The following is a 21,405-nucleotide window of genomic DNA, read 5'->3' on the forward strand; positions in this document are numbered from 1 at the left end:
ATTGGAGGCCATCTTGCCTGTATGAGTGCCACTTCTAGCTCTAAGTGGCATAAGCAGTCACTTTTGCTTAGGGCCTCTAAGCCACCAGGGGCACCACAGTTATGATATTTTTTGCTTTTATATTATTTGTGTCAATCATTTTATTGTCAGAAAACTATTAAGGTTTTCTTGCTGACTTTGCTTCCAGTATGTCAAGAAAGCAAAAATGACACACCACGTTTGGTACAAGGCCTACAAAGCAGAAAGCTGCTTTAAATTTGCCACTAAAGTAAACACAATAATGCTTATACTAACAGCAATGGACATGTTACACCTTGTGCCCATGTTGGTATAATGATTTTATCAATTTTAGCATATCACTGTTGTTAGAAGAAAACCTAGTATCTCCAATGTAGTAACTTTACAGGAGAAGCAAAAAACTTACTTTACATTCATTGTCAAATTTACACACAATGTAAAGAGCAACAGGCATTTTCAAATTATGTCAAAAACTCAAAAGGTTTTTTCAGACAGCACCGATATACAACTGGAGCTTTGTGTGTGCTACTGTGTTTTCTGTCGCTGTATTAATTATGCATGAGGTTTCCTTTCTTGTTAGATTCACCATGTTTTTCCTTTTTGTTGTTGTTGTCTTTTTATCATGCTTGTGAGCTCATTCAGAATATAATTTGGATCAGTAAGCAAATACTGTTGTTTAGTTTAATCAGAATAATGATAAAATATGCCTAATGTGCAACTTATATTCCCATTCATGCATTTTCTTGGTCACAAAGGAAGTTTGTGAAAATGTCCAGATCTGATAGCTCATGTGCACATTAATGTCCAGCTCTGATAGCTTATGTACACATTAATGTCCAGCTCTGATAGCTTATGTACACATTAAGTATAACAATGAGCTCCTTGACCTGTTGTGCTTTGAAGAGGTCTACCTAATCATGTCTTCCTGCACAGAGCCCCACTCCGCACTCCCCAAGCCCTCTCCAACTGATTACATGCAGCCAGTCACAGCTGCCTACATTCAACCTGCACATGGTGATGAAGCTGTCAGAACTCACAGCGGTTTAAGGACTCTTCAATCATATAAACTCGTCCTGGTACATTTTGAAAGGAGGGTGACTGTGCACTATTTTCACATGTACTGCCATACGTATATGGGCTTGGCCTTGTCGGAAGAATGTTAGAAAGAACTGACAGAGCAAATTAACATGGGTTAATGGACATTTCTACAGGAGAGAGTCATCACCCTCACCTATTAGGTTAAGATTGAAGTACATGGTACTATATTTGAAAATTCCAATGGCCTTTTCCATACTAAGCCCACAAATGCATTGTTTCATGTCAACTCCTGAAGAGTGGACAAGCTCACATGTACACAACATAAATAGCATCTTAAAATTAATAACGCATTTGAAATTCCTTGAAATTCCCACATTTTTACCAACATGTAAGTGAGTTTCTCATTTGACTGAATCACAGTTTTACTAGCTGTTTGTAAAACCTCTCAAGCCATGCAGCAGGTGCTATGGAAGAACACATTTCTGGGAGGAGAATGAAGAGGTCAGTTGGTGCCATACTGAAAGCATTATAATGCTGATGATATCTTCAGCATGATATGGTCCGCTTGTTCTGTCTAGCTTGAATCCTGACCTTTCCCTGAAGGCCTTTACAGCCTGCCAACAAGGCAAGTGTTCTGTTCTGTGAGAATGATTAAAGAAAGTTAACAATCAACTTCCTCTAAAGCTTCCTCTTAGAGTGACCACATCTCCACAGGCTACTGCAGCTGCAATGACCTTCAGAAAGTGTGAGAATCTGAGCTGTTCTGAATAGGCATAGGACTGCAATTAGAGCAAGCTTCCACATTAAAATGAAGAGATCGGAGTGGCATAGACTTCACTAACTGTGTAATGACTTCTCTCTTCATATTTCTCTCTCTCGCTCTCTTTCTGTCTGTCTTTTTTTTTTTTCTTTAAGGGTTCTTGAATCTCTCCCTTAAGTGCTTGGTGCTATATTTGGCCCATGAGCAAAGCTGCTATCTCCTTCTTCTCGTCCTCCCTCCCCCTTTTGTGCATTCATTCTTGTGTAACACTGAAGCCTATTTTCACATGTGAACAGAGGATACATTCCCTGCATTCATCCCTCAATGAAAATGAGAAGATGAAGGCAGTAGATTTTATTTGTTTGACCTTTTTATGGGAAATGGACAAGAGACACATTCTGACTGCAGACTCAATTGGCAGAACAGTCTGTAGTACAAGGGCAAAGAGGGGTCCACTTTCAGGAAATGAAATTTCTTTTTGAATGATTCATTCAGTTGAATTAGGTAAGTGAATTTGTAAGTTCTAGTGAATCTAATGAAAGTGTTTCATCAGCTCACAAAAACAAAAATACTTGACAAGCTTGTTTTTTTAGATGATTTTTTCTATAGCTTATGCTTTGTATCATAACATTAGAATAACATTCTCATCATACTGATTCACACTCATTTGACTTAGATGATAACATATCCTATCTATTCTAATTTTACATAAACAAACTTGTTCTCTCTACATAAACATAGTAAGCTGTACTTTTTGTGCTTGTTTGACCATTGCCAAATATTTATTTGCCACTGCAACACACAAAGCAATTGTATTAACCTCTTTTTAAAGTCAATGTCCCATTTTGGTGTTTCTGCCCAGGGCCAGCTCTAGCCTTTGGGCACCCTAAACAGGATTTTTTGCTAATAATAATAACCACCACAAGCTATCTAAATTGTACAAAATAATTTTTATATAAATTTTGACTGCATGTAAACTTTTCTTTCTACATATTTAAGCAGTAGGACAAGCAGTAGGACTCCTCCTCATGTTTCACACAACTGGCTGATCATAATAAACATCATACTTTCATGCACATGAGGATTAATCACAGCCTAAGTACCTAAATTGTTATCAGATATGAACCACTATTGCAAAACAAGGTAACCATATCTGTGTTTGTTAGGTTTTGTGAAGATGAAACTCTTATTTAAGAAAACTTATTTAAGCTGCTGCTGATGTCGCTTATTAGGTAGAGACAGGACTCTTTCTGCCCAAAAAACTGTCAACCTATTATAAATTGTTTAAAGTAATTCTAATATTTATCATCTAATGTTGTACTACACCTTTTAACCAACTACCTTTCTGGATGTTATCACAAATTTTACACTTTTTTTGGAAATGATAGTATGTAGAGCAAATTTACCTGAAACTGATCCCTTTGTCCCCTCCCATCGACCCACCACCAATGGGAGGGGCAGTAGTAGGGGTGCGGTGCATTGTGGATCGGGCAGTGTCCGAAGGCGTGGGCCTTGGCGTTCTGATCCTCGGTTGCTGAAACTGGCTTTTGGAACTTGGAACGTTACCTCACTGGCGGGGAAGGAGCCTGAGTTGGTGCGCGAGGTCGAGAGATACCGGCTAGATATAGTCGGGCTCACCTCAACACACAGCTTGGGCTCTGGGTCCAATCTCCTTGAGAGGGGCTGGACTTTTTTCTTTTCTGGAGTTGCCCATGGTGAGAGGCGGCGGGCAGGTGTGGGCTTTCTCATAGCCCCTCGACTCTGCGCCTGTATGTTGGGGTTTTCCCCGGTGGACGAGAGGGTAGCTTCCCTACGCCTTCGGGTTGGGGAACGGGTCCTGACTGTTGTCTGTGCTTATGCACCGAACAGCAGTTCAGAATACCCAGCCTTCATAGAGTCCTTGGAAGGGGTGCTTGAAAGTGCTCCTCCTGGAGACTCGATTGTCCTACTGGGGGACTTCAACGCTCACGTGGGCAACGACAGTAAGACCTGGAGGGGTGTGATTGGGAGGAATGGCCTCTCTGATCTGAACCCGAGTGGTGTTCAGTTTTTGGACTTCTGTGCAAACCACAGTTTGTCCATAACGAACACCATGTTTGAACACAAGGATGTCCATAAGTGCACATGGCACCAGGACACCCTAGGCCGCAGTTCAATGATTGACTTTGTAGTCGTGTCAGCGGACTTGCGGCCATGTGTACTGGACACTCGGGTAAAGAGAGGAGCTGAGCTGTCAACTGATCACCACCTGGTGGTGAGTTGGATCAGGTGGTGGGGGAAGATGCCAGTCAGACCAGGCAAACCCAAACGTATAGTGAGGGTTTGCTGGGAAAGTCTGGCAGAAGAACCTGTCAGATTGATCTTCAACTCACACCTCCGTCAGAACTTTGACCAGATATCGGGGGAGGTGGGGGACATTGACTCAGAATGGGCCATGTTCCGCTCCTCCATTGTTGAAGCGGCTGACTGTAGCTGTGGTCGCAAGGTAGTTGGTGCCTGTCGGGGCGGTAATCCTCGAACCCGGTGGTGGACACCCCAGGTGAGAGATGCCGTCAAGCTGAAGAAGGAGTCCTACCGGACATGGTTGGCCTGTAGGACACCAGAGGCAGCTGGAAGGTATCGACAGGCCAAGCGATCTGCGGCTTCAGTCGTTGCCAAGGCAAAAACCCGGGTGTGGGAAGAGTTCGGTGAAGCCTTGGAAAGTGACTTTAAGTCGGCTCCGAAAAGATTCTGGCAAACCGTCAGGCGACTCAGAAGGGGAAAGCAGTGTGCCACTAGCACTGTATATAGTGGAGATGGTGTGCTGCAGACTTCGACTGAAGACGTCATTGGGCGGTGGAAGGAATACTTTGAGGGCCTTCTCAATCCCACCAACACGTTCTCCAGTGAGGAGGCAGAGTCTGGGGACACGGGAATAGGCTTGTCCATTACTGAGCCCGAAGTCGCTAAGGTAGTTAAAAAGCTCCTTGGCGGCAGGGCTGCAGGGGTGGATGAGATCCGTCCCGAGTTTCTCAAGGCTCTGGATGTTGTGGGGCTGTCTTGGCTGACACGCCTTTTCAACATTGCGTGGACATCGGGGGTGGTGCCACTTGATTGGCAGACTGGGGTGGTGGTGCCTCTTTTTAAAAAGGGGGACCGGAGGGTGTGTTCCAACTACAGGGGAATCACACTCCTCAGCCTCCCTGGTAAGGTCTATGCAAGGGTACTGGAGAAGAGAGTCCGGCTTATAGTCGAACCTCGGATTCAGGAGGAGCAGTGCGGGTTCCGCCCTGGTCGTGGAACACTGGACCAACTCTTTACCCTCTCCAGGATTCTCGAGGGTTCATGGGAGTTTGCCCAACCAGTCCACATGTGCTTTGTGGATTTGGAGAAGGCATTTGACTGTGTTCCCCGGGGTATTCTGTGGGAGGTGCTTCGGGAGAACGGGGTACATGGCTCTTTGCTACGAGCCATTCAGGCCCTGTACAAACAAAGCAGGAGCTTGGTTCGCATGGCCGGCAGTAAGTCAGACTTTTTCCCAGTGAGAGTTGGACTCCGTCAGGGCTGCCCTTTGTCACCGATTCTATTCATAATTTTTATGGATAGAATTTCTAGGCGCAGTCAGGGGATGGAGGGTGTCCGGTTTGGTGACCTCAGGGTCACATCGCTGCTGTTTGCAGATGATGTGGTCCTATTGGGGACATCAGGCCGTGAACTTCAGCTTTCACTGGATCGGTTTGCAGCCGAGTGTGAAGCGGCCGGGATGAGGATCAGTACCTCCAAATCCGAGGCCATGGTTCTCACGCGGGAAAGGGTGGAGAGCCCTCTCTGGGTCGGGGATGAGCTCTTGCCTCAAGTGGAGGAGTTTAAGTATCTCGGGGTCTTGTTCACGAGTGATGGTACAAGGGAGCGGGAGGTTGACAGGCGGATTGGTGCTGGGTCAGCAGTGATGCGGGCTCTTTACCGGTCTGTTGTGGTAAAGAAAGAGCTGAGCCATAAGGCAAGGCTCTCGATTTACTGGTTGATCTATGTTCCCACCCTCACCTATGGTCATGAGCTTTGGGTAATGACCGAAAGAACGAGATCGCGAATACAAGCAGCTGAAATGAGTTTCCTCCGCAGGGTGGCTGGACTCTCCCTTAGAGATAGGGTGAGAAGTTCGGTCATCCGGGAGGGACTCGGAGTAGAGCCGCTGCTTCTTCACGTCGAGAGGAGCCAGTTGAGGTGGTTTGGGCATCTTGTTAGGATGCCTCCTGGACGCCTCCCTTGGGAGCTGTCACAGGCAAGTCCACCGGGGAGGAGACCCCGGGGAAGACCCAGGACACGCTGGCGTGACTATATCGCCCAGCTGGCCTGGGAGCGCCTCGGAATCCCTCCCAGGGAGCTAGTGGAAGTGGCTGGGGAAAGGGAGGTCTGGGCTTCATTGCTCAGGATGCTGCCCCCGCGACCCGAACCCCGGAGAAGCGGAAGATGATGGATGGATGGATGGATGGATGATCCCTTTGTGTAATTTAGACTACAGTACAGACCAAATTAAGGGACACATGTTGACTGATTATTAAAGACTGGTCAATTTGAATAAACTTCTCAAAAACCACATAATAAAACTAGTCTTCATTGATTTTTCATCAGAAACATCAAAGTGGTTAAGCTGATCAGATCCCAGTGTTTTGATTCACTCTGCAAATTGTGTTGGTCTGAATTTCGGAAACCTGTGACAAAATTTTGCCTATAATCTATAATATAAAACTATAAGTAGTTACAGTGTGAAAATGCCCACTGATCGATATGTGGCCAATTGTGGTCAGTAAAGCTGACTATTGTTTTTTAACCATAGTTTTTGTTTATACTTGATTTCTTGTTAGCTACTTAACTTTGGTTTAATGTGTAGCAAAGAAAATGAGTAAAGCTAACACCAACATTAGCTACCTAGCTAACAAGCCAACTACTTTAAGAATTTTAAGAAACTTCATGGTGAGAGCATGAGAGGGTGAATGAGAAACCGAAATAGAAATAACATTATTGACAGCTCTTTATGTTCTTTACTTTTAGGTTTCTCTTTAGTACTGATGTCATTATTTATAAATAATGACACCAGTATTTGCCATACATTGTTGTTTACAGGTAGTTAATGTCAGCGTTTAGGTCATATAATGTTTATCATGAAGCAATTTTATATGCCTCAGTTTCTCAATGTGTAGACAGAGATTAAGAGGCATATCTGTGGACAATCAGATGAGATTTTTACCAGTTGCCACAAAAATTGATTGATCTCTCATTTCCTTGAATTCTTGTAAATTTCAGTTTAATAAAAATAATGTATTACTAAACACAGGTGAGTAGAGGGAGAGAAGCTGAAGGACAACAAAAATAATGCAAAAATTACTGAAAAATAATTTCATTGAATCTCAGCTGAGAAAATATAAGATTTGTTACAATGATTATGAAATCCTGTCACCTAACTTATTAAGCATACCTACAGAACAAAATCACACTGAGACTGAATTGATCAGTAATCTGTGTACTTGATTAATAATTAGGACCTCAAAATTTAACCAAGATAGCAGAAATAGCATTGCTTGAGTTCAGTGGATAGTGTTGGTCAACTAGCTCTGTGCTTTATACAAACTACAAAGAGGCAGATCTACTGTGTGCTAATTTGACCACACATTTTTTATCCTCCTGGGTTGCAAGGGGTGCTGGAGCCCATCCCACTGCTTATTGGACAGAAAGCAGGAAGCACCCTGGACAGGTCACCAGTCCATCAAGGAGCAGACAGAGACATACACATTCACACTTAGAGCCAATTTAGCATCTCCAATTTGCCTGATTGCATGTCTTTGGACTGTGGGAGGAAACCCTTGCAGACACATAAACATGAAAACTCCACACAGAAAGGATCCTGGTTTCCTGGCTGGGGAATCAAATTATGTCTTTTTCATGCTTTTTATTTTGACAACATGGTTTTACATTGACATGCTTGACTGGTACAACTGTAGCTTTCAATGAAAGGTTGTTATAAAGTATGTAGGCTATAATTAGCAATTAAACTGGATAGTATGTGGTCTTAGCCAGGATACAATTATCATATTAAAACATTAAAAAGTCTTTTATAGCCATAATAAATAAGCTGCTCTACAGACAATGACAAACTGAGTGTACCGGTTGTGATATTTATGTCAAAATGAGAGCTAATGCAGTTTATTTGTATGTTCACTTAGAGTGGTGACACACAGAGTGCTTCACTTAAATGGATAGTTTGAAAAACAAATCTAAAAAGCAAAGTGAGCTGGAATTCCCATCACTAAGTTTAAAGCATGCTTGGGAAACATAACTTTAGCTTGACTAAGCTTTTACTGTAAATACTACCTTATTTCAACACCATGATCAACAGACTGTATTCCATGGACATCAGTTCTAAGTTCAAAGTTTGAATGTTGCTGTCATTAGACCTCGACTATTTTCTAGTGTTCTTTCCAACCTACTTTTCCTACTGGCATCACTCAATAAATCTGTATGAGTTGGATAAAAAGATGAAGAAGAACACTGGACACAAGTGATAAGTGAAGCCTTGGTATTTTAAGGTTGATTTGTTTAGCTATGATGTGGAAGGAGACAGGACTGATCAATTAAACACATCTAAAGCTTACAGTACATGGCGAGAGCCAGAAATAGGACTGTGCACAGCCTAAGTGAAAGTGACATGGTGAGGAGGGAGTGGGCGGTTAGTGAGGCATGCAGGCCTTCAGAGACTGCAGCTCTGGAAATCTCTGGGACCAGGAGGACGAGCGTCTGGCTGTGAGCTGCTGTTCAGAGAAGGAGGTATAAATATTGAACAGGTGGCTCCCGTAGCGTAACGAAAGGCTCTGGAGATGATGATGATGGATTTGGCGGCCAGCAGTGGCGACTCCTCTTCCTCGCCGCGCAGGCTAATTCCCTCCCTGAACCTGTCACTCACACCTAATGGATGCTAATATAAGATAATATAAACCCTTTCATCACCAGATAGATTGTTACTCTCTCTCCTTCTCTCTTCCCTTCACTACCCAATCAGATATAGTGCTAGGTAAGCCCATGGATAGTATGGAATATATATGAAGTCTTCTTAAGATAAGAACATACTGAACGTTAATTTAATCAAATATAAATCCTTTCATTACTAGACTCTCTCACTCTCTCTTTCTTATATCGCCTATCCTAACGAATCATATACAGTACTAGATAAGCCAGCAGACAATATGCAATAAATCAAAAGCAGCATTGGATGACCGGCATATTTAACCAATAATTAAAACGTTACCACTGTGCCACCTCTCTTATTGAACACGTAAAGTGTCATGCTTACATTTCCAATGTGTGGGACAAATTGTGTGAGAGAAAAAAAAAACATCACTCTGGACATCCTAAAAATGTCACTGACTGCAAATACAAAGCAATAGTTTAACTAGGTTTCAGTCACTGTTGTTGTTAGAGGACTCTACTGAAATAGTCATTGAAAAACTGCAACATGCAAAGAAAAAATATGTTAAAGCAGAAGAAGAAAACTGTTTAAGTGTAATAGTAAGTGCCATTGCACCCTTCCTTGCTCCTACTCGGCCCCCCCTTGTCACTCCACTCCCCACCCTCTGGTACTTATGTTCACTTGACAAAAGAGGACCACGGCTCATAAGAACCACTGGCTTTCTCCACAGCTGTTGCTGACCTGGTATGAAATAACTTGCTAAGTGGGTGCTGGAAGGCTGTGATTTGTTATTTGCTGGCATGTATATCAAATTTTTATGTTTTTGAATAACATCTATCATTTTGTTGCTTTATTTATTAAAATTTAAAATTAGTGCGCCGCTATACATTTGAAATTTTTATTTTTCTGAGGCTCCATTAGCGCTCCCTTCTGGACCCCTTGTGTTAAACTCTTTTGAAAGCTTTAAAGCCATGCAAATGTTTGTGTGTAATGCTATGATACTATTACAATCCATACAGGGGTACTAACAAAAATGAGCATTATTGTAGAGATGATTTTTCTTTTGTTGTGTTTTTGATCTAATTGTGATATTGATGGCTCAAACTGAAAAATTGTATAGCAATATTTTTTTGGACAAAACTGCTACACCCTTAAACCATTATAAATGGGGCAGCTGAAGACAATTAGTCAGTGTCACACAATGCCAGTAAGCAGTAGGTTGTCTGCAGTACACTGATGCAGTGATAGTGGGAGGGTAAAGCTGTGTGTGTGCTGTAGTCACACACTGCCCTGCTGGGTCAGCCTCATTTGGCACTGCTCAATTTCTCCTCTCATTTCTGACTCATGTATCTTTCATACCTGCTTGCAAGCTCATCTGCTTTCTCGCTGACATCAATGATCTGGTCCTAAAGCAGGCCTGCTGACTTTCTGCTCAGTAGGTGGCACTGTTGCTCTGAGCCAATTGGCCTTGTGCATTTTTCAAAAGCCCTGATGAAGGTGGGGCCTAAAGCAATTTTCCAGCGGTTCAACCTAATAAAATCTACTTGATATGGTAATAAGCAGTTTTAATATTTTTATTAAAGCCAAATAGATTCTTTTATTTAAATAGTAGTTCAGGTTAACAAAACAGTGTTTCACATCAAATCAACTTCTCCCCTTTTTGATTTTACAGTACATGATATTTTCAATGTCTAGCTAAATCTACTTCATAGGGTAATAAGTATTTTTATCATTTTTATTCAAGTCAAATACAACCCCAATTACAAAAAAGTTGGGATGCTGTGTAAAATGTAAATAAATGTAAATAAAAACAGAATACAATGATTTGCAAATCTCATAGACCCATATTTTATTCATATAGAACACAGAACACATATTAGATGTTGAAAACGAGACATTTTACCATTTCATGAAAAACTTTTAAAAACCCATTTAAAACTTGATGGCAGCAACACATCTCAAAAAAGTTGGGACAGGGGAAACAAGAGGCCAGAAAAGTAAGTGGTACTAATAAAAAAAAAACAGCTGGAGGAGCAATTTGCAACTGACTGGGTCTGAAAAGAGCATTTGAGAGAGACAGAGTCTCTCAGAATCAAAGATGAGCAAAGGTTTACCTATCTGCAAAAAACTAAAGATTGTGGACCAATTTAAGAAAAATGTTCCTCAGCATCAAATTGTGAAGATTTTGGACATCCCACCATCTCCAGTACATAATATCATCCAAAGATATAGATAACCTGGAGAAATCCCTGTACACAAGGGATAAGGCCGATAGTCAATATTGGATGCTCATGTTTTTTGACAGAACAGGCATGATTCTGTACTGGAAATCATTGCATGGGCTCAGGGACACTTACAGAAATCATTATCTGTGGACACAGTCCGCAGTGCAATCCATAAATGCAAGTTAATATTAGTTATATGTTAGCTATATTGTGAAATGAAAAAAACACATATAAGCAGAATCAAGAAACCTCTGTTGGCCCAAGGTCATTTACACTGGACTGAGGTGAAGTGGAAAAGTGTCCTGTGGTCCAATGAATCAAAATTTGAAATTCTTTTTGGAAATAATGGACACTGTGTCCTCCAGACTAAAGATCTCCCAGCATCTTAGTTCAAAAGCCAGCATCCATGATGGTATGGGGAGCATTAGTGCACATAGTGTAGGTGACATGCACATCTATGAAGGCACCATTAATGCTGAATGAAATATTGTCTTCGGCAACATATTCTGCCATCCAAGCAGCATCTCTTTCAGGGAAGGCTTTGTATATTTCAGCAACACAATGCTAAACCACACACTGCATCCATCACAAAAGCATGGCTTCATAGAAAAAGAGCCTGGGTGATGAACTGGCCTGCCTGCAGTCCAGACCTTTCAATAGAAAACATCATGAAATGCATCGTGAAATGAAAAATCTGGCAAAGAAGACCCAGGACTTTTGAACAGCTAGAATCCTATATCAGACAAGAATGGGACAACATTCCTTTTCCAAAACTCCAGCAATTGGTGTCCTCACTTCCCAGTTAAAAGAAGAAGGGATGCTACATAATGGTAGACACAGCCCTGTCCCAACTTTTTTGAGATGCATTGCTGATATCAAGTTCTAAATGAGTTAAAGTTTTTTCATGAAATGGTAAAATGTCTCACTTTCAACATCTGATATGTGTTCTATGTTCTATTATGAATAAAATATGGGTCTATGAGATTTGCAAATCATTGCATTCTGTTTTTATTTACATGTATTTCAATTTTACACAGCATCCCAACTTCTTTGGAATTGGGGTTGTAGATTATTTGATTTAAATAGTAGTTTAGGTTAACAACAATTAATATTTCTTAGCAAATCATCTTCTGCCCTTTTTGAATTTTACAGTAAATAATATTTTCAGTGTCTAGCTTTGATATCATTAGCCTAATTATGCTCATTTTGGCTATACTAGCAATGCAAGATCAAGTCGGACTTTGCAGTGTTAAAATATTTTGCAAACACATTGTAAAATATCAGTTCTGCAGCAAGTCTACTCAAATGGTAAATGACACTGAAGCATAAGTTCTGTCAATAAACTGGTATTGACCTATTTTGCTAAGTGTTTCTGGGAAACACTGGCATATACATTGATTTTCATTGTCTAATTAACCCTTGCTATGTAAAGGCTCTTCAGCTCATGGGGGTCAGTCTTTCTTGGAATGAAAAATGGTGTCATAAAGCTCTCTCGCTCTTGGCCCCTCTGGCTGGCCCTCCTCACCCTCTAATTTGGAGCCGTAAATACGTGTGAAATGGGTCTTAATCCCATTCTTCTAATGGGTGCTGGAAAATAAAAGACCTTTGTGTGAAAAAGCCTGAAGGCAGTAGTGGAATGCTGTTGATTCATTGCAAAAGACAGTTTATGTCCTCTCAAGTGACTATAACTCAGAACTCAGTTGCATGTGTGTTTCAGCTAGAAAAATTCTTCCCATCCCACCCACCCTGGTATAGAGGAATTTAGATGTCAAATCTTCTAGAACGATTTTTGTAACTACCTCCACAGCCAGCACGGCAAAGAATCTTTGTGACACGCTTCATGCATTTCATGCTTTAACAGTGGATATAGAAAAAAAAAGTATACAGAAGATTTCTCACTTTTTTGGATAACAGAATGTACCATTGGCGTATTACATGGTAAATCCCATATCAGGACTGTAGCATAGTGAAATGGATTTGTGAGCACTTTCAGAGAGAGAGAGAGAGAGAGAGAGAGGGCGGGGGGGATACTGCACTCTTGAAGTAGCGTGAAGGAAGGAAACAGTAAATCTTAGGATATGACATGTAGGTAACCTGTAGCTAAACTTTTTGTGGCCTCCTGGTGCCTGTAAAGTAGCTCGGGGTATTCTTGACAGTGTCACTGCTCCATGATGTTTAATAACCATGTATGTCCATTTTAAAGGGCCTCTATCATGGAGAATGAATTTTCCTCACTTTAAAAAAAAAAAAACACTGGTGAAGTTGAATTCACTCTACAGTCAATGAAGTCCGCATATGGAAATAAAACTGCAAAAAGAATACACTTTGAAATTCTTTGTGATGTCCTGAAAACCAATGCATTTCCATGTAGCTACCTCTTGCACGAATCAGCGTTACCTCTGGGTGGATAACAGCAGCAGTGCTGCAGTCATAGATTTTATACTAATCCTGAGAGTTATTTAACTAGATTTTGAAAGAAAAGCAAGCTTTTCTTTCCATTTAGTTGTCTCCTGATGAAATATCAAAATACTCAGTGTGTATCTATAAATATTCACAGTTAGTAATGTATGCAGTTAGTAAGCCTATATGCTTCTGAGACTGTTATCTTCCAACATCTTGGCTGTTATTTTAAACTAACCTTTCCAGGTTGGCCTTTTTATGGTTGATGATTATTTGTGGTTAATATTTTTGGCATATCATCGACATGCATGACCCCCACATTTTATTGTAGTGTTTAATGAATGAGCATTCACATTATACTGTTATAATAACCATGATCAAATGTCTTTTTGGCCATTTGCATCCAAAAACCAAGAAAAACATATTTGGTCCAAATAAAGAGTACAATAATAATTCTATTTGACCTTAGCTTGGAAATTTGGAAAACCAAGTAATAATTCTAAACATAGCAAGCAAGACATCAATACACCATTCTAGGTCATATTCTGGTGCACGTATTGGTGATTGATAGTACAGCTTGGTGGCTTCTATTTTATAATTATTATTGGCTTTAGCTGCTGGTGTAACCAAACAATTACATATTAAATGTTGAAACTGAGAAATTTTATTGTTTTGTGAAAAATAAAACAAAAGACTAGTGAAGTTGTGCAAAAGAAATATCATGTGGTGGTTAATAGGCAACAGGTCAGCAACATGGTTGGTTATTAAACAGCATCCTAGAGAGGCTTTTAGAAGTAAAGATGATGAGGAACTCATCACTCTGTGAACGACAGGCAAACAGTGCAACAATTAAAGAAATACATAAAATAGCAAAGAACTTCGGGCTTTGATCATTTATGTTACATAATATCATTAAAGATTCAGAGAATTTAGATCTCTGTCTCTGTATGCAAGGGACAATTCCAAACCAATAATGGCTGGCCATGACCTTCAGGCCTTTAGGTGACATTATGTTAAAAACAGACATGATTCTGTAGTGGAAATCATTGCACGGAACACTTTTGAAAACCACTGCATGTGAACACAGTTTATCACTGCATTCACAAATGCAAGTTAAAACTCTACCATGCAAAGAAGAAACCATATATAAACAGGATCCAAAAACACTGCCGACTTCTCAGGGCCCGAGCTTATTCAAGATGTACTGAGGAAGTGGAAAAGTGTTGTGTGGTCTGGCAAATAAAAATTTGAAACTCTTTTGGGAAATCATGGACACTGTATATTCCTAGCTAAAAAACAACTAGCTTGTTATCAGTGCGCAGTTCAAAAGCCAGCATCCATGATGGTATGGGGGTTTATTAGTGCACATGGCATGGATGACTTGCACATCTATGAATCCACCATTAATGCTGAACAACATATACAGGTTTTGGCATTATCTAGATGACAGCATATCTGGCATATCTTTTTCAGGGAAATCTTGCTTATTTCAAACATTCTGCATGTATTACAACAGCATGGCTCTACAGCAAAGAGTCCGGGTGCTAAACTAGCCTGCCTGCAGTTCAGGTCTGTCAACCACTGAAAACATTTGCCACATTATGAAACAATAAAATCTGTCAGAGGAAACCCTGACCTGTTGAGCAGCTGAAATCTTATATCAAGCAAGTGAAATAGTGAAATATTTCACTTTTAAAACTACAGTAATTGGACTCCTCAGTTCCCAAATACTTACAGAGTTTGTTAAAAAAGGAGGTAATGCAGAACAGTGGTAAACAAGTCCACCTCCCAACTTTTATGGAACATGTTTCTGGCATCAAATTCAAAACAGTCCTGTATTTTTCAAAAAGCAGTAAAATGTCTCACTTTTGACATTTGGTATGTTATATTTGTACTATTTTCAAATGTAATTTGAAATTTGGGGGCAGTCGTGGGCTGGAGGTCAGGGAACTGGCCCTGTGAGCGGAAGGTTGCTGGTTCAATCCCCAGGTGCCGACAGCACATGACTGAGGTGTCCTTGAGCAAGACACCTAACCCCTAATTGCTCCCCAGGCGCCATGGATACGGCTGCCCACTGCTCAAATGTGCTCACTGCCCCCTTGTGTGTGTGTCTATTCACTAGTGTGTATGTGGTGTTTCCCCGTTTGTGGGATTAATAAAGTATCACTTAAATGTAGGGTTTACATGATTTGCACTATTATTATTATTATTATTATTATTATATACATTTGTTATGTATTATGTCATTTGAAATTACAGCTTCAAACACAGCAATATTTTACCAATATTGCTAGAGTTTTTCTGTTCTGTTTGTATTTACTGTTAAATGCAAGTAATGCACCCAAACATACATTCATCATTTATGTTTACTAGGGCTGGGAGTAGATGCTAAAAAATCAAATCATCGATACCTGAAGGCGACTCCCAAACTTATATCTTTCTACAGCTCACACGTCACAAAGCATAATAAAGCAGAAGTAAAATGTGAAATTTGTATCCAAATATTTGCTTACAATCAAACAACCTTGTCATTGCCACTTCTACCCACCTGAGTAGCTGACAGATGAAAATCAGGCACAATTTAGCCAGCTCCTGTAGTCAATCTAGCATTAACTTGCCAAATTTCCTTGCTAAAGTAAAATATTATTAGAATTGTCCTCTTTATTTTAGCCAGATATCCTGGTTAACACCCTGCTGTTTTGGATTATGTTGAATCACCTCTAGGAATTGATTTATTGATTCCCACCAATTGGAAGCCAACATTTCTGCACTCCAACACCCTTAATATTCACAAGCATTCTGATCTGGTCTATTCAGCCAGCGTTCATGTTAAGCTAACATGGAGTGTTTCAGCACTGACTTATTTTTTGAATGCAGAGCAGTCAATCAGAACAGAGATCATTTACATCAGTCTCAAAGGTGGAAAAAAAGGCCCGTTTAATAAAGAAGTTGGAGAGAAGTAGGAAAATGGTCATGTAAAAATGAACTGTGGCTGTTTTAGTTCATAAACCCACACAAACATGAAGTAAGACTCCAGGAAAAAATACATGGAAAGCATAATTGAACTGCAAGGTCTTTGATGTCACAAATGCTCCTGGTGAACCTGGAGTGCAAAAATCACCTCATGCAGTAAAGTAGCTCAGCCTGTCTTGCTAATTTTTCATTTCTTTCTCAGAACGCTCTCTCTTCGCCCTCATCTGCAATCAATTCACATGCATTATGCATGAGGTCAGTGAACACATTTGTTATTGAAAATCCCTGGATTGAGTATTTAGCCCTACACGGAATAATATGCTGTGATCAATACGTCTTGATCAATAGGGGTAACTATGCACCAATTACAGAACAAAGCTGTTTCTCTCGCTCCCAACCCCCACCCCCCCACACCTTTCTATATGCAGTACACAATCACTCACAATTGGAAATTTCCCACATTGCTTTGCGGTTTGCACTCTGCAGCAGGTGGCCTACCTCAGCGGTATATATCTTCATTTGATGCTGCGGCTCTTGCTCTTAACGACATAGCTCAAGAAAAGAGAGAAAAAGAGCAATTTAGTCTCACCTAAGGCTTTCCTCCAGGCATGTGCCTGCAGCTCTGTCACTGTCTATTTCCAGCAGCCTTACAGCAGTGCTGTCATTACAACAGGTGAAATATGCTTAAAGGAGTACTCCAGCTTTTCTTCAACCTCTAATCTCTAATCTGCTGCATGTGCAGCATACGGTCAATTACTACGGACAATAATCTTTGTGTTTCTCTTCGCATAGTAAAACAACAGAAAACCTGTTGACTCAAAATAAACCTGTAATAGAAGCCAATGGGCATTTAGGCCAATGAGCATACTATATTATTTGTGTCTTGGTTCAGTGAGTTTTCTGTTCTTTTCTCTTATGCATCGAAATTACTATCTACACTAATCAAGCATATGATACAGTCACAACTGAGAGAGAATTTGTGGAAAGAAATGCTTTTATTGCAACAGGAGAGTTGACAGATTTTACTGTTATATTATACTTTCCCTCAGAGGAAACATAATATTTAACATGAAATATTACAACAGGCACTTTTTAATGGCCCAGCTGCCATTCATCAAGTCAGCACCCCATATATCCAAAATAATGAACTAACCCATATGTGCCCAGCCCTGATAACAACAAGTGTTTATAACGAGAGCCGTGAGAGCTGCCAGTATTTATACACACTGTGCTTAAGTTCAGCTTATCAGTGCTCTCTTTGCTTCCGCCTCTTATTCGCCCCCACCAGGACGCTCGTGTTTTCCTCATTCAGTGGTGTAATATAGGAAACCTACATCAGATAAGCAGCACTAACTCTGTTGCTCACATGCGTGGACAAAACTCTGGTCAAGACGTAACCCATTTGTTTTTCTCTAAACAATATTATGTGTAGATTACAATATTTCATTTAAATCTCCAACTGATATACTGTACATAAACACATGTATTATATATTATAGCACCCACAGGAGGTGCAGGTTTGTGACTAGAGGTTCCCATGCAGCAACACTGCCCTCTGCTGTTTGTACCAGTGCTATCATGTGCAACTTTCTCAATAACTTAGGACTACTTATACAAATCTTAATTAAAAAGAAGGTTGTGATAGTATGTGAAAGCAAATAAAACTACATGTTTTTTGTAAACAGACATGCACTCTGACATTGATGCCTATAACATTTTCTAAAAATTTTGAGACGGGGTGCAATTTAAGATTAGGAATGCTCTGAAATGTGCAAAAATCATCTTTAATGTGATGCAAGCATGCTTCGGTATAAAAGGAGCATCCAGGAAAGGCCTGGTCCTTTAGGAACAAGAAAGAGTTGAGGCTCTGAATGCCTGTGACCCTTGACCCGGTGTGCTTCTGTGATGAATATTACCATGCGGACTCAGGAACACTTTTATAAACTGTTGGCAATAAACACCATTTATCGCTGCATCCACAAATGCAAGTTAAGGCTGATCTGCACACACTGAAAGCCATATGTCAACAACGTCAAGAAACACTGCCAACTTCTCTGGGCTACAGCACATCCAAAATAAACTGCACAGTGGAACCATGTATTGTGGTCTGATAAGTCAACTTTTCAGATTTTTGGTGGAAACGATGTACGTTGTATTCTCTGGGTCAAAGAAGAAAAATCCAGACTGTTACTTATATGGCACTGTATACCGTATGGTTTAAAGCCAGGGTCTGTAATGATTGCTAGGTATTAGTGCCCATAGAGTAACCTTCACATTTGTGAATGGACATTTAATGCTGAAAGATAAGAAACACATTTTGGAGCAACATACACTTCCTTCTAGATGGCGTCTACATGGACATCCCTGATTATTTTCAACTTGACAATGCCAGGTCACATTCTACATGTGCTACAACAGCATGGCTGTGTAATCAGAGTGTGAGTGCCACACTTGCCTGCCGGCCATCCAGAACTGCTTCCTACTAAAAACGTGTGGCACATTACGCTTTCAAAACTGGATCAGTTTGCGTCTTTTGTCCCAAATCATTATCAGTTGTTGGTTAGTACAGTGGAGAAAACTCTGAGAAGCTTGGGCAGAAGTTCTGAGATAGCTTGCTGAGATGGAGGAAGCCGAAGCCCCCTGTCCCTCTGCAAGAGATAGTAATAGGAGTAAGATGAAACAGGATGCGATGTTTTCGTCACAGGACACTGAAGGAACAGAGATTTTATGGAGCACAGAATGGAGAGGCGAAGGACTTTCAGGCCTGGTCCTGCTCCCAAATTTTTAATTATTTCATAACTCCATTAAACGGTGATGTAACACAGTTTTAAACATGCTCCTGTCTTAACTGTTTTGAAACAGGTTGAAGGTACTGAACTTAAAATAATTGCAAAACAAAAATAGATATGCTTCATAAGGTAAAGCAAACTACTGTTTTCAATTTAATGCAGGTCAAACAGGTTTTTATTAGCAGTTTGCATACTGTCTCAACTTTTTTGGAATAGATTTGCAATTAAGGCGCATTACATATTTAGCAAATCTAAAATGAATGAAATGGCCTTTTAGAGTGCTCTATCTTCATGATTTAAGCATACAGCATCTCACAAACTTGTCAGTGAAACTAATGAAGCTACAGCATGATAGAGGAAAGTTCATTTCACAGCACAGAATCCAAGCACTATCAGAATTCATCTTCCATGGTCAAAGTGTGTGGTCTCTTTATTTCTCTTCCAACACATGCACACAGACTGTTTATAACCCATTTCGTTTTTTATTAGCAGTCAAACTCAAGTGGGAGAGGCCAGAATTCCAAAACTAATGTTACATTCGGTTTGAATGATGTCTGCTTTTCAATCAGATCTGGAGATCCATATGAAACTGTGGAGGAACAGAATTGTGCAACTCTTGGAATGCTCAGAATGTACTGTGTCTTTACACCGCACAGGTCGGATTTAACCATGTCATTCCATTTATACAAAACATCCGTAACAACAGTGAGTAATAAATTACAACAAGGCTCAACAACAAATCTTGGATCAACCTTTTCTTTCTAATCATTAAAGCTATCAACCCTCTGCTGAACTGAGGTGGAGGGAGGGAACTATTCAGTGAGTTATGTCAAATGTAAGCATGAATACAAAATAAAACAGCAAAAGATGTATTTTAAAAGTGAATCCATTGTATGAGAGAAGGGAAATGCCTGTACAGCAGCCAAACATTTACAAGAAACAAGGTCAAAAACAAACCAAAGAAATTTCCTTTATAACATGGTAAAAAACCTCAGTTTAGAGATCCACATCCAAACTTGCACAAAGCATAAAAATAAATCAAAATCCAATATCCATGCACACAGTACATTCAGATGAAAGGTTCTCTTGTGGTTGAGAAAAGTACTTTTGACATAAAGCAGAAACATCTGGAATGATTGTGCTATACAAATACATTGCATTCCTCTACAGGTCCCTGTATGGTACATTAAGATATGTAATAAAACTGTATTGCCTGATGAAACTATGTCAGGTTAATGAGTGCATGATTACTACCATGGAAAAACCCAAAGATTTTCACTTTCACATCAACTGAAAGCAGGCCACATGTCACCTTCTTGGCCTTTTGCTTTTTCTAATAGAGTCAACAACCATGATTATTGGGTCATACAGAAGACAGGGCTTATATTTATTTAGATATATTAATGTACAATGACTACAAAGGCTTCATTTGCCACAACAGAATCACATTTAATCAGCATGGTCCTATTTGCTGGTTGAAAACTTGAGAAAATGTTTAATAAGCATTTGGAAAGTTTAACGGCAGTTGTTTTTAAAACAAGCTCAAAAGCAGCCCATTTTGACTTGTAAACCAAGACAACCAAATATTTATCTCTGCTATTTGGTTGCTGCAGTTTGTAAACACTGCCGTATTAAATGGACGTCAAACTCTTCGTTGCACATCCTCCATTATTCAGTTACTGGAAGTGAAAGGTAAGTGAAGGCAAGTGAAACGTGATTACAATTCAATCTTCAAAAAGCACTTGTGGAGTTCTTACATTTTAATTTCTGAGTGTGTCCTTGAGGCATCTGTAACACAAAGTTGTTACAATCATCTTTTCTACTTATCTAAGCTTAGTAAATGTTGGGGAGAGGGGTATTTCTTTTAAACAAGGTGTATATTGTGACAACACATTTTTATCTACTTCAGCCTACAGTTACCACTTCTGTTGAAAAGAGTGCAAAAGATCATTGGCTCCTGATGTGTTACTGGGAGACAGATAACCAGTTTTCTCAAGATTAATGCAAACTACAGGTCCAAGCATAACATTCAGCGTCTCTGCACCACTCCCTGGTTATGACAATGAGGTATGCTCGCCCTGTCCCTGTGGTTGCAAATTAAATATTTTGAATTATTTCATGAAAACACAAAGGCTAAAACCAAATACAAAGATCAGGGTAATGTAATGTAATGACCAAACTATAGACAGACAGATATGAGAATGTTTCAACCAACCCTCAATGTGACATTTTTCACTAAACCCTTTTCAACAAACCCTAAAT

General features: G+C 40.1%; 1 protein-coding gene across 8 annotated transcripts in view; it reads right to left on the minus strand.

Annotated features, from left to right (window-relative positions):
* Window positions 1-19,605: 19,605 nt before the first annotated feature.
* ap1ar (adaptor related protein complex 1 associated regulatory protein) overlaps window positions 19,606-21,405 on the minus strand; it is a 13,336-nt gene continuing 11,536 nt past the window's right edge. For all 8 annotated transcript variants that reach the window (XM_037540750.1, XM_037540747.1, XM_037540745.1 and 5 more), the window contains one exon: window positions 19,606-21,405. This exon is cut by the window's right edge. The gene's annotated coding sequence lies outside the window, so the exon portion shown is untranslated.

This window comes from Pygocentrus nattereri, chromosome 8 (genome assembly GCF_015220715.1).
Source record: "Pygocentrus nattereri isolate fPygNat1 chromosome 8, fPygNat1.pri, whole genome shotgun sequence".
In the NCBI taxonomy this organism is placed as follows: Eukaryota; Metazoa; Chordata; class Actinopteri; order Characiformes; family Serrasalmidae; genus Pygocentrus; species Pygocentrus nattereri.